This window comes from Vulpes vulpes, chromosome 3, assembly GCF_048418805.1.
Source record: "Vulpes vulpes isolate BD-2025 chromosome 3, VulVul3, whole genome shotgun sequence".
Classification (NCBI taxonomy): Eukaryota; Metazoa; Chordata; class Mammalia; order Carnivora; family Canidae; genus Vulpes; species Vulpes vulpes.
The window spans coordinates 54,094,891-54,107,995 of NC_132782.1; the positions used below are offsets into that span (position 1 = coordinate 54,094,891).

Sequence of the window (13,105 nt, forward strand, 5' to 3'; positions counted from 1 at the left end):
GACCCATGGACAGGAAGACAGGCTGCCCGGGGCCTATGAGGGGCAGCCCATTATATACTTGGGAGTTGGGAGGAGGTAAGGAAAAAGGAGGTTTCAAAAGAACTTTCCTTTGCTGTAGAGGACAAGGTACTGAAGACCTTGCCTCTCTTAAGCTAAGGTTGTTTTCCCCTCTAGCAAGGCATTAACAAGAAGACAGTTGGGAGCTTCCTGGAGCAATGTCACACCTAGCCCACCCAGGAGTGGAGGATGGGGTAGGGTTTATAGAGTGTCATCTTCTGCTTTGTCCTCAGCTAGCCTTCTGCTTCCTCTTCAACAGGGTGGGGTAACCCCCTCTCCCACCTTAAAAAATGATTGGGTCCCTTGCTGCCCATCTACCCTGCAGTGAAGGCCATCATCACTGGGTTTCACTGACATTTGAAGAAAGACATTTGAAGAAAGAATATAATGGTAATGTAACATTGTATGTCTACTGTACTTTGGTTAAAAAAAAAAAAAAAAGAATATAATGCCAAAGAAACAAAAGCAGACCAAAAAGAAAAAGAAAAGGAACTCTAAGTGATGAGGGGGAGCAGAAGACAAACTGAAGCTGAAGCATAACTTAAAGATATCACAGTCCTGCAAGAGCAGAGTCTCCCTAGGTCTATAAATATCTTGGTGATTTACAGGAAAAACCATTCTCATCAATGACCTGACTTCCAGAAGGAAATGTAGATACAATTAAACATCTTTATAATCAGCCCACTGACAAATACTTGAGGCAGGCAGAGTATAATGTTCCTCCAGGAAGCTCCCAACTGTGTTCATGTTAATACGCCTCACTAGAGAGAAAAACAACCAGACCACCAGACCACCACCTCCTGGCAGACAGATTCTCCCTCCCATCCTGCTCTCAGCTCCCTTGCAGCATATTCAACAAACTTCTATCTCCCTTGTTCTGCCTTGGGTGAATCCCTTCACCACCTCTACCTATGAGGTTGGCCCACAATTAATGCCCTGTGAAAACTAAGAAAAACTACTCCATACATGAAACAAAAAAACTGTAAAAAGAGTACCCAGAAGAAAAAGAAGAAAAATTTAAGTCATTAGGAGAAATAAAAATGGGAAGAAAAGAACTGAAAGGTAAAGTTGAGATTTCTAAGAAATCAGACCAAAAAAAAAAAAAAAAAAAGAAATCAGACCAACAACAACAAACAGGCAAAGAGAACACAGAAAAGACAAAGAAATCGGGGGATCAATCCAAAAGATTCAATTTCTTGAGGAACAAATGAAGCGGGGGGAGCGAGGTTCTTGTCTAACAGAGTCAAAGAATGAATCTCACGGACAAAGGAGAGTGAGTAAAGCCATGGAAGTTTATTAAGCAAGAATGAGGAGAAAGCTCTCAGCAGTGAGAGAGGTCCCAAAAGGGTTGCCTCTGGGGTTTGAAGGGTTGGTCTTTTATTGAAAGCCAACCAGGAAACCTAAGTCCTTTTAACATATCTATTAATATCACCATTGAGTAAGGACCAGTGAAAACACCTTTGATGGCTTACTTCCTCTCTGGGTTTGGTAATTCTTTGTTGGTCACAAGTAACTGTTAGAACAAGACAGAACCTCTGATAACTAGGACAGGATGTCTGGTTTGTTTATCTCCTGTTTCCCTTCGTTTCCATATTTTTGGGATTTTTGTGAGCCTGATTCCATGGTTCCCTACCTAGCCTGTCCCTAACTCACCTCCATACTGTTTTTCATACCAGCTATACCATTTTGCATTTCCACCAACAGTATGCAAGGACTCTGATTTCTCACCAACGCTTGTTGCCTCTTTTTTTTTTTTTAATAACCGCCATCCCAATAGGTTTAAAATAGTGTCACGTTGTGTTTTTAATTTGCATTTCCCAGATAATTAATGATGCTAAACTTTTTAAAAAATATATTTGTTGGCCAACTTTGTCTTCTTTGGCAAAATATCTATTCAAGACCTCAGCCTATATTTGATCAGATTAAATTCAGAGGCAAACTTGTATCAGGGAAATACAAATCAAAATCACAAGGAGATACCACCTCACGCCAGTGAGAATGACTAAAATGAACAAGACAGGAAACAACAAATGTTGCAGAGGATATGGAGAAAGGGGAACGCTCTTGCACTGTTGGTGGGAATGCAAGCTGGTACAGCCATTCTGGAAAACCGTGTGGAGGTTCCTCAAGAAGTTAAAAATAGAGCTACCCTACAACCCAGCAATTGCAATACTGGATATTTACCCCAAAGATACAGATGTAGTGATCTGAAGGGGCAGCTGCACCCCAATGTTCATAGCAGCAATGTCCACAATAGCCAAACTGCGGAAGGAGCCTCGGTGTCCATCGAAAGATGAATGGATAAAGAAGACGTGGCCTATATATACAATAGAATATGACTCAGCCACCAGAAAGGACGAATACCCACCATTTGCTTCAACGTGGATGGAACTGGAGGGTATTATGCTGAGTGAAGTAAGTCAATTGGAGAAAAACAATCATCATATCGTTTCACTCATAGGGGGAATATAAGAAATAGTGAAAGGGATTATAAGAGAAAAGAAGGGAACTGAGTGGAGTAAAATTAGAGAGGAGAATAAACCATGAGAGACTCCCAACTCTGGGACAAATAAAGGGTTGCATAAGGGGAAGTGAGTGAGGGGTTGGGGTGACCGGGTGATGGGCACTAAGGAGGGCACTTGACGGGATGAACACCAGGTTTTATATGTTGGCAAAGTGAATTTAAATTTTTTTAAAATAAAGTACTTGACAGTTAAAAAAAAATTACTAGGGGCATTTTGCTAACTGAAATATAGGAGTTCCTTATATAGTTTAAAGATTCACCCCTTAATTACCATGTGATCCACCAGCTCCACTTCTGAGTATTTATTCAAAAGAATTGAAATCAGGATCTTGGGATGCCCTGGGTGGCTCAGTGGTTAAACATCTGCCTTTGGCTCAGGATGTGATCCCGGCGTCCTGGGATTGAGTCCCGCATCAGGCTTCCCAGTGGGAACCTGCTTCTCCCTCTGTCTATGTCTCTGCCTTTCTCTCTGTGTCTCTCATGAATAAATAAATAAAATCTTAAAAAAAAAAAAAGAAAGAAATCAGGATCTCAAAGACATTAGCACTTCTACGTTCACTGCCACACTATTTACGATAGCCAAGAAGTGGAAATGACCTTAAAGTCCACTGGTGGATGAATGAACAAAGAAAATGTGGTGTATGAATACCACTCAACCTTAAAAAAAAATGGAAAATCTGCAATATGCGACATGGATGAATCTTAGGAACATCATGATAAAAGAAATAAACCCATTACAGAAAAACAAACACTGTCTGGTTCCACTTATTTGAAGTATCTAAAATAGTCAAATTCATAGAATCAAAGAGGGAATGGTGGTTGCCAGGAGCTGGGAGGGGGAAATGGGGAGTTACTAATCAAAAGGCAAAAAGTTTCAGTTAAGCAAGATGAATAAGCTCCAGTGTTCTAATGTTGTGTTCTTACCACAGTAAAATCAATTTAATTCAAAAGATTCAATATTCAATTAATAAAAATTCCCTAAAGAGAAAATTATAAAAAGAAATAATTTCCCAGAGCTGAAAAACACGAATTTCTTAATTTAAGCAACCCACCAAATTGTGGCTCGTTAACTATAAAAGGAACCACAATGAGACCTTGTTGTGAAATTTCAGAACAGCTATAATAAAGAAAAGATAATAAAATTTCCCAGAGATGGGGAAAGGAAGGTTACATACACAAGTTCAAGAATCAAATAGGCATCAGATTTCTCCACAACAGCTCTAAAAGCTAGCAGATGCGGGAAGGCCATCAACATTCTGAAATAAAATTATTTCCAACCTAGATGTGTTTACCCAGCCAATATTCTAATTAAAATAAGGGAAGAATAGAGATATTTTCAGGCATATAATGTCTCAAAATACTGCTTTCCTCTCCTGCACTCATTCTTAGCAAGCTACTAGGGGAAGTGTTGTTACACCAAAATAAAAGAATAAATCAAAGAGGAAAGTCTGAGCACATGGTAAACAGAGGATCTGACACAGAAGAAAGAGGAAGAGAATTCTTAAGCTTGATGACACAGGAAAATCCGTTGCCCTAAAAAGCAGCCAAGGAAGGATTCTGAAGAGGATAAATCTCTTCAGAATAAGCAGATTGTGGGGTTTTGCTTCCTATGTCAGAATCTAAAGTGCCCTTTTATGATTTCTGGGGCTCCTGAGTGGCTCAGTTGGTTAAGTGTCTGCCTTTGGTTCAGATAATGATCTCAGGGTCCTGAGATCCAGTCCTGAAACAGGCTCCCTGCTCAGTGGGGAGTCTGCTTCCCCTTCCTCCTCTGTCTGCTGCTTCCCCTGCTAGTGCTCACTCTATCAAATAAATAAATAAAATCTTATACATACATACATAAAGTGTCTTTGCAAGGTTTCATTTCAGGTATTTTCAGGAGGTAGAAGATTTGGGTACACCAAATGCATTTCTGACAACGGGGAATTTTAAGGGGGTTCACAAAGGAGATGGGGAGACAATAAAGGTTGAGATGTATCACATACAGAGGAGGGGACCTGGGAAAAATCACCTTCTATCTAGTTAGGCTAGGACTATGACTATTTATCTGGCTAGAAGGGCTCATTGCTAGGACAAAGGTCAAAGAAGTGTCACCATACCAGATATTCAAGAGGCAATATTCAGTAAGATAAATATCCACTGCTGGAAATTCTCTCTGGCCACATCTCCCCCACATACTTCTGTCTCTACATGCATCCAAAAAAAAAAAAAAAGCTCCGGCAAGTTCTCATGGCTGGAAGATGGAAACCACAATTGACAAAACTCCAGCCAATTAAAAATTTAGTTAGAGGATCTCTAGCTTGAAGATGGGGCTTGAGGTTTCCATTCCTCTCTTTTCTTGGAAATCATTCTGCAGCAACCAGCAGAATGAGAAGAAGAAATGCAAACTCTTCCTTCAAAGAAACAAGGAAATTGCTGAAAAGTCTGGTCACAAAACTGGAAAAAGCAGGAAAGGTTAGGAAAAGCAATGGAACTGTATGAAGGCAGACAGTGGAAAGGAGGCTACACAGCTCAGAAAGAGATCATCAAGTGTATTTTCCGAGGACAAGAGCGCTCAGTACAAAACCAAAATCTTTTGTTTGTAACCAAGGGATATAGTGTACACACAATGGCAGGTTCCTTGGCCCCGGTTTTGATGTGAAAAGTGGATGAGGCGAGGTTGAATTACACAGACAAGAAATAATTTTAGGTAATAGTCTACCCATGTGGTTGGGGGAGAAGAGACACATGCAAAGTGAAAAGCCTTATAGCAGCCATTTTCCATTACTGGGGAGAATGAAAGCCTATGAAAACTCATATCTAAAACCCAGATTCTGGGACACCTGAGTGGCTCAGCCGTGGCTCAGCCATTGAGTGCCTGCCTTTGGCTCAGGGCATGATCCCGGATTCTAGGGTTCGAGTCCTGCATCCAGCTCCCTGCATGGAGCCTGCTTCTTCCTCTGCCTGTGTCTCTGCCTCTCTCTGTGTGTCTCTCATGAATAAATAAATAAAATCTTATAAATAAATAAATAAATCCCAGATGCAAAAGAAAATTTCTGCTCACTTAAAACACAGGTGTGGCCTCACCTCCATGTGAACTTCCTGAAAATATCTGATATGGGAAAAACTTACCACCAACTCAAAAATGAAGTCACCAATGGGAACTGCAAAAGATCTGTGCAAAGATCTTGGAAAAACAAATGTGGAAAAGAAAAACAAACAATATGGAAAACATTTATCAGGAAAAGAAAAGTGGCTTTGAACAACTTGAAATTATTTAATTTTTTAAAAATCCTTTATAAGAAGATTTGATTTGGAAAGTTGAAAGGACACACAATGTCCCAGGACAAAATAGTACAGAGACATACTGTGTCACAAAGCTACTAGACTTCAAAGACAAAGAATCCTTTGAGGAGCTAAGCACAAATATTAATTCCTTTACAAGGGGGAAAAAATAAAGCTGACGTCAGATTTCCCCAAGGCAAATTCCCGTACCAAAAAAATAGTGGAGCAGTGTTCATAACATGCTCAGGAAGATAAGTTGTAACCAAGGAATATTTTCCTCACTCAAAATACCATTCCAGTTGAAAGCAAGAAATGAACATTTTGAATATCTGATGAGCCTTTCTTGTAGAAAACACTGGAAGATGAGGTTTCCTCAGGCAAGAGATAAATGAAAAAAAACAACAGCCTTACCACTGAGATTGAAGATAGTTTGCTGTAGGATAAAGATGAGGGTAAATGCAGGGATTATGGTAAAAACGCAGAATGTGGAGAACTGACCTCTGTGCTTCTGAGCCAAAATACATGATGTGAAGACAGAGTTTGAGTATAAAAAAGGAAGATAGTTTATTACTTTGCCAGGCAAAGGAGGCCGCAGCAGGCTGCTTGCCTCCAAGACTACAAGCCCATGTAGGGTGAAAGGCTGAGGAATTTTACAGGAAAATGCAGACCTGAGTGGCCTCAGTAGGAATCTGGTAGTGGGCCAGCCCGGTCTGTCATTTCTTCAAAGGTGGTCTCAGGACTAGGACCAGAGTCAGCCACCTGAGTCTTCCAACTGACTATACGTTGGGGTCAGCAAGATGTCATTATCAACACCGAGCTCCAGAAACAAAGGATTCTACAGAAAAACAGGTGAAGCTGGGCAAGGGGAGCCTTCCAGAATGAGGAAGAGAGAAATGTGCTCACTTTAAAGTCAGTTGCTAAAGCACTAGTGCGTCCACCTTCATTTCCATCTACCTTTACGTTTCTATAGCGGTTCGGTAATTCTTACCAGATGGAAAGGACATATCAGATTTGAGATAAGAATATGGAGAGTAAGTGGGTACTCGTGAACACTGAGTTCATTCATCCTTTATAGTAGGGGGTCAAAAGATATCACTGGAAACTGAGAAATCAAGTAAAAAATAATGGAAATGTATCTAGCAATAGAAAGATAAATGCTAAGAGAGATAGCAATTAAAGTTGAATGGAAGGGTGAAAGGGAAGAAAAAGCAAATATACTAATTTGTGACTGCTCACAGTGGGGAGTTAATAGACTCTGTCTAAGCAGATATAGGATTAAAAGTTTTTTTCCCGCCGGGACACCTGCACCCCAATGTTTCTAGCAGCAATGTCCACAATAGCCAAACTGTGGAAGGAGCCTCGGTGCCCATCGACAGATGAATGGATAAAGAAGCTGTGGTCTATGTATACAATGGAATATTCCTCAGCCATTAGAAACGATGAATACCCACCATTTGCTTCAACGTGGATGGAACTGGAGGGTATTATGCTGAGTGAAGTAAGTCAATCGGAGAAGGACAAACATTATATGGTCTCATTCATTTGGGGGAATATAAAAAGTAGTGAAAGGGAATAAAGGGGAAAGGGGAAAAAATGAGTGGGAAATATCAGAGAGGGAGACAGAACATGAGAGACTCCTAACTCTGGGAAACAAACAAGGGGTGGTGGAAAGGGAGGTGGGCGGGGGGTGACTGGGTGACGGGCACTGAGGGGGGCACTTGATGGGATGAGCACTGGGTGTTATGCTATATGTTGGCAAATTGAACTCCAATGGGAAAAAAAAGAAAAACAAATAAAATAAAATGTTTTTTTCCTAAATTATGTTTATAAACAATAATCTTTAGATCAAAGATACTTTCCAAAGTATTAGAATAAACAGGCATACTCCAAAAAAGTACAAAACATATTGCATAATAGATATAAAACACAAAACACAAGGTAAAATAGGATGACAGACTCAAGCTAAACGTATCACTGAGAGCCAGCGGTGTGCTAGCAAGGACTTAACAACTATCCTTGGGGAAACAAAGCAAAACACGTAACTTGTAGCTTTTGCTGATTTCCATGGTGTGCACACTCCCACTGAAGGGAGAAGGGAGAGTCTGCATTGTATGAATGGAGGTCTCGGGTTCCCTCACTTGTGTTCCCTGTGAGAAGATTTACATGGGGACCCAAACTGGAATAAAAACAGCCAGAAGGAAAGTAGAAACACAAAGCAATTTATTAAAGTGAAAGTATCCTCTCAAGGAGACAGCAGCAGGCACATTCCCAGAGGTTGTTTGGGGATTGGATATTTGCTGCGTCTCTCTGGGCTGAGAGGAGCTGTGACATACAGTGAGTGGGGTGGTCTCTAATTGGAGGCTGCTTCCAATCATTTGGGGGACTCTTCTACAGGTTGGGAGGGGAGTTTTTGACCTTACAAGGTTTGTCCCTGAGCCAACCTGGATGAAATATATAATGTCCTAATAAAATTAGTTTTATTAAAATGTAACTCACCAAAATTGGTCTAAATAGTTCAGTTATTATGGAATATACTTATTTATTACTTATTTACTTATTTATTTTTAGAGACAGGGAGAAGAGGGGGAAGGGGCAGAGGGAGAGAGAATCCCAAGCAGGCTCCCCACTGGGCGGGGCTGGATCTCACAACCCTGAGATCATGACCTGAGCTGAAATCAAGAGTTAGATGCTTAACCGATTGAGCCACTCAGGTGCCCCACTATGGAATATATTTAAAAATTGTCAAAGATCTGTCTTCTCCAAAATACTGTCAAGACAGTTTCACATGGGACTTTTAAACCCACACTTGATCCCAGTGTTATTTGTAGTGTTCTAGAATATTAAAAAAAGAGGGGGTTTCCATTTTGGAACTATTTCCCTTAAGAAAAGACACCATAGAGAAAAAAAACCCTCTAGAATAATCTCACACATCAATAGGCATAAATTCTAAACAAAATGGTAGCAAACAAAGCAGCATATTAAGAGACCAACATGACATGACCAAACATGGTTCATTCTAGGAATAAAAGACTGGTTCAATATCAGAAAATCTGTTTAAATAAATTGCCACATCATATTTCAGTATATAAATATATTGTCACTCCCTTAGACACTGACAAGTGTTAGAAAAAGTTCAATACCTAGTCTGGACAAAAACTTTTAAACTGTAAGCAGTAGGTACATCATTAACACAAAAAAGCACATTTATCTCCATCTCCAAACCAACCTTTATGCGAAATGAAGGTAGCTTAGAAACATCTTCCTTAAAATCAGTAAGATACAAATGTAAATCCCATAGTACTGGATAAAATTTCATCCTACAATCTGTACAGTAGTATATCAGGGTAACAATGAAAAGAAATATGAGTATTGTCTTGAGTAATTATTATATTTTTTGAGAAGAACCCAAGGCAGATGAGATGAGAGATGTCCACAAATAAACTGGAGTCAAACTAATTTTCATTACCATGCATGAATGCATCCTGAATGATAATACATGACAATGAAGCTTTGCTGCTCACCCTTTAAGTGTGTAAGGCATTCAAAGATGATAGATTATATGAAACTAATACAATGTTACATGTCATTATGTCTCAGTAAAAATAAACATTTTACATGACTCATGTTGCTATAGAAATTCCATATATACTCCTTTTAATAATTGCATAAAATAGCAGAGAAGATACCTAAAATGTTACACTTTGGAAATAAGGATAAGGATATATAAGTTCATTAGGATAAATAATGCTATCGAGGCAGCTGGGTGGCTCAGTTGGTTAAGCATCTGACTTGATTATCATGATCTCAGGGTTGTGAGATCAAGCCCCATGTTGGGCTCCATGCTCAGTAGGAAATCTGCTGAGATTCTCTCTCCCTCCGCCTTCCCCTGCTTTCACATGCACGCTCTCTCTCTCTCTCTCAAATGAATAAATAAATGTCTAAAAAAATAATGTTATAAAGAGCATCCTCTTCCTTTTGGATTAATTACAAAGGATACATTGTAATTGTCTCAAAGAAATCTTGATTTTTATTGAAGAAAATAAGTCTTCTGTTGGCAAAAGGAGTATTGCTTTTTCTACAGCTAAATACTGTTTTCTTAATAAAATTTAATTTCCAAATCTTCAGCTAATCTTGTAGTTTTGCCAAATTTACAATTTTTCCTTTTTTTTATTTATTTTTTTTAAACCTTTAAAATACAAAACCTTGTGTCGAGGGCTGACTTTCAATAGATCGCAGCGAGGGAGTTGCTCTGCTACTTACGAAACCCCGACCCAGAAGCAGGTCGTCTACAAATGGTTTAGCACCAGGTTCCCCACGAACAATTTTTCCTTTTAAAGTTTTTTAAAAAAGATGACAGGAGTCTAATTGCTGCTGGAGTAATTTCATATCCATAAACAAACAAAAATGAATACTAAGTCTTATATCTTAAACAGAAATTAGCTCAAATAGGTCAAAAACTTAAATGAAACTATAAAACAACTCAGCTCAGGTCACTATCTCAGGGTGGTGGGATCTAGTCCAACATTGGGCTCCATGCTCAATGGGGAGTCTGCTTGAGAGTCTCTCTCCTTCTGCTGCTCCCCCAGCTCACATACTCTCTCTCTAAATTAAATCTTCTAAAAAAATATTCTTAAAAATCACCATTTGAATACGTTCGCTATTTGAAATGACTGGGGAGAGCTTGCTTCCATCAAAGAAGTAAAAAGTGTAAATGCTGTGAAATTAACATATTTCAAATATATTTGAAAGTTAAAGCCCTTCTTAAATTGATACTTACAATGGATATAGCAGAGCTGATAAGAACGGACAATGGATATAGGGGAAGAAAATAAAATCAATCTCCCTATGGTGATATTTATCAACAAATTTGTATTGTGTTAACCCCAGGTACCAACACCTTTCAAAATTTCCATCTTTGCATGAGTTAAATAACACAGGCTTAAAGACAGATTTGGAAATCTACTGACACTGAGTATGATGGTTAGGTTTAAAGATCTTTACGATTAATTCATTTGTGATTATGTAAAACAGCACCAGGATAATGTAAGGTTTCACTGTTGCATGATTTAATCGGTATAAATAGGAAACATTTTAGACCCAATTCAAACATTTAGATCCACTTATTTGGAAAGAAGGACCAGGGGGATCCCTGGGTGGCACAGCGGTTTAGCGCCTGCCTTTAGCCCAGGGCGCGATCCTGGAGACCCGGGATCGAGTCCCACGTCGGGCTCCCGGTGCATGGAGCCTGCTTCTCCCTCTGCCTGTGTCTCTGCCTCTCTCTCTCTCTGTGTGTGACTATCATAAATAAATAAAAATTTAAAAGAAAGAAGGACCACTTCTATTACAATATCTCCAACTACATATTTGTTTTGAGACAGATTTCAAATGCAGTTACTGCAAAGGTGAAGTAAACTGCTAATATGTTACAGGAGATTTGACATTCTTTTCAATTTAGAACTAGGTTAGCATAGATGTTACATTCACAGGAATCTTCTTGCCAATATTATTTTCAAGAGGGCGCCTGGGTGGCTCGGTGGTTGAGCATCTGCCTTTGTCCCGGGCGTGACCCAAAGGTCCTGGTATCGGGTCCCCCGCTCGGCTCCTCGTGGGGAGCCCGTCTGTCCTGCTGTGTCTCTGCTTCTTTCTGTGTCTCTCATGAATGAATGAATGAATGAATGAATGAATGAATGAATAAAATCTTTAAAATATACATTTTTTTTCAAATCAAGTGAGTCATTTAGAGTTTTGCTGCGCAAGAAATCTGTGACCTGAAACTGGCATCTTGACTCTGGGTTGGGACATCAGTGAATGGAGAGCAAGGAAGAAAGGGGGCCACAGGACAGCCGCTCGAGAACCCGAGAACCCGAGAACGCGGCGGGTGTTCGGGGGGGTGCGCCCCCTGGAGGCGGCGGCCGCCCTCGCCCGGCGGCGCCCAGGAGCCTGAGCTGCCGGGCGGGGCCTCCACCCGCCAAGGACAGCGCATCTTGCTCTCGTTTATCCACCACGACTACGACGCCCTGCGGCGCGCCAGGCTCCAGCTGCGCGCCGCGGCAGCACAGGGTGCTAAGGGAGCGTCCAGACCCCAAAGCGGGCGCAGGCACACGCCAACCGGCTTCCGCCCTAACCCGCGGCTCCCCGCGCCGCTCCTCCAGGAGCATCTCCCCCGGGCGCGGCCAGGGGGCGGGGCCTGTCGCCGGGGCGGGGCCTGTCATCGGGGGCGGAGCCTGTCGCCAAGGGGCGGGGCCTGTCGCGGGGGCGGGGCCTGTCGCGGGGGCGGGGCCTGTCGCCGGGGAAACCACCACCTGCGGAGCCCCGCGCGCTGCCCCCGGGTTTCCGTTAAGCTGCTGGTAGACGCCCCGACCGGTTGCGGCTCCCGGACGCCAGCGGCGGGCGAGGGGTCTCTGAGGCTCAGGGCACCGAGGCCCCTGCGACCTCGGTCGCGGCCGCGGCCACTGTCAGTGGCGAGCCCCTGGCCACCCTTTGCAGCGGCGCCGCGGCTCCAGCGACGGTGGCGGTGGTTGGGTCGGTGGCGGCGGCGGCGGGTCCCGGGTCCCGGGGGCCGTGGGTCCCGGGGCCGAGCGCCCCGCCCCGCCCTGCAGCTGGCCGTGTGCGTCCGCGCCGCGCGGGGGGTGGGGGGCGGGGCCTGCGGGCGCGGGTGCGAGCCGAGCCCCCTCGCCTGGCGGTGACCGGGTCGCTCCCGCAGGGTCACCCGCGGCTCCCGCCGGGCAGCTCCGGAAGTCCCTGCCGGCAGCGCCCCTTCGTGGCTCGGAGAGCGCAGCGTCGACCCTGGAGTCGCCGGGAAGGGGCCCCTGCTCAGGCCCGCGAGTCCCGCGGCAGGTGTCAGCCCGTGGTCGCCCAGCCTGCGGTCACAGCAGCTTGACCTTGGGGTGCCCGGGATACCCAGTGGTTGAATCAGCAAAGGCGAGTCTTACCCACCTCCTTCGACTCCTCGCTTACTTTTCTCCAAAGCGTTCCCACTGGCCTCAAAACCTCTTCCTCGGGGAGTTCTAGCACACATGATTTTGGGGAGTCTCCTCGAAGGTAGGGGTCCTCGAGGATAGTCCAGGTCGTCTCACCACTTCCTGGCTTCCTCGAGGAACATAAGCCTCAACTGGGACCAGCTGCACAGAGGTCCAACCTGTGTAGTCGCACAAGTCTCCATGCTCAGGAGGAGGGCCTTGCACTTTTTTTTCTTTTTAAGATTTTATTTATTCATGACAGAGAGAGATGCAGAGACACAGGCAGAGGGAGAAGCAGGCTCCA

At 43.0% G+C, this 13,105-nt stretch overlaps 1 protein-coding gene across 2 annotated transcripts in view; it reads right to left on the bottom strand.

Moving 5' to 3' along the window:
* The window catches only part of RTP1 (receptor transporter protein 1), a 45,541-nt gene extending 32,531 nt beyond the window's left edge, over nucleotides 1-13,010 (bottom strand). For both annotated transcript variants that reach the window (XM_072752486.1, XM_026007170.2), the window contains exon 1: nucleotides 12,779-13,010. The gene's annotated coding sequence lies outside the window, so the exon portion shown is untranslated. The remainder of the gene's footprint in view (nucleotides 1-12,778) is intronic.
* Between the last annotated feature and the right edge of the window lie 95 nt (nucleotides 13,011-13,105).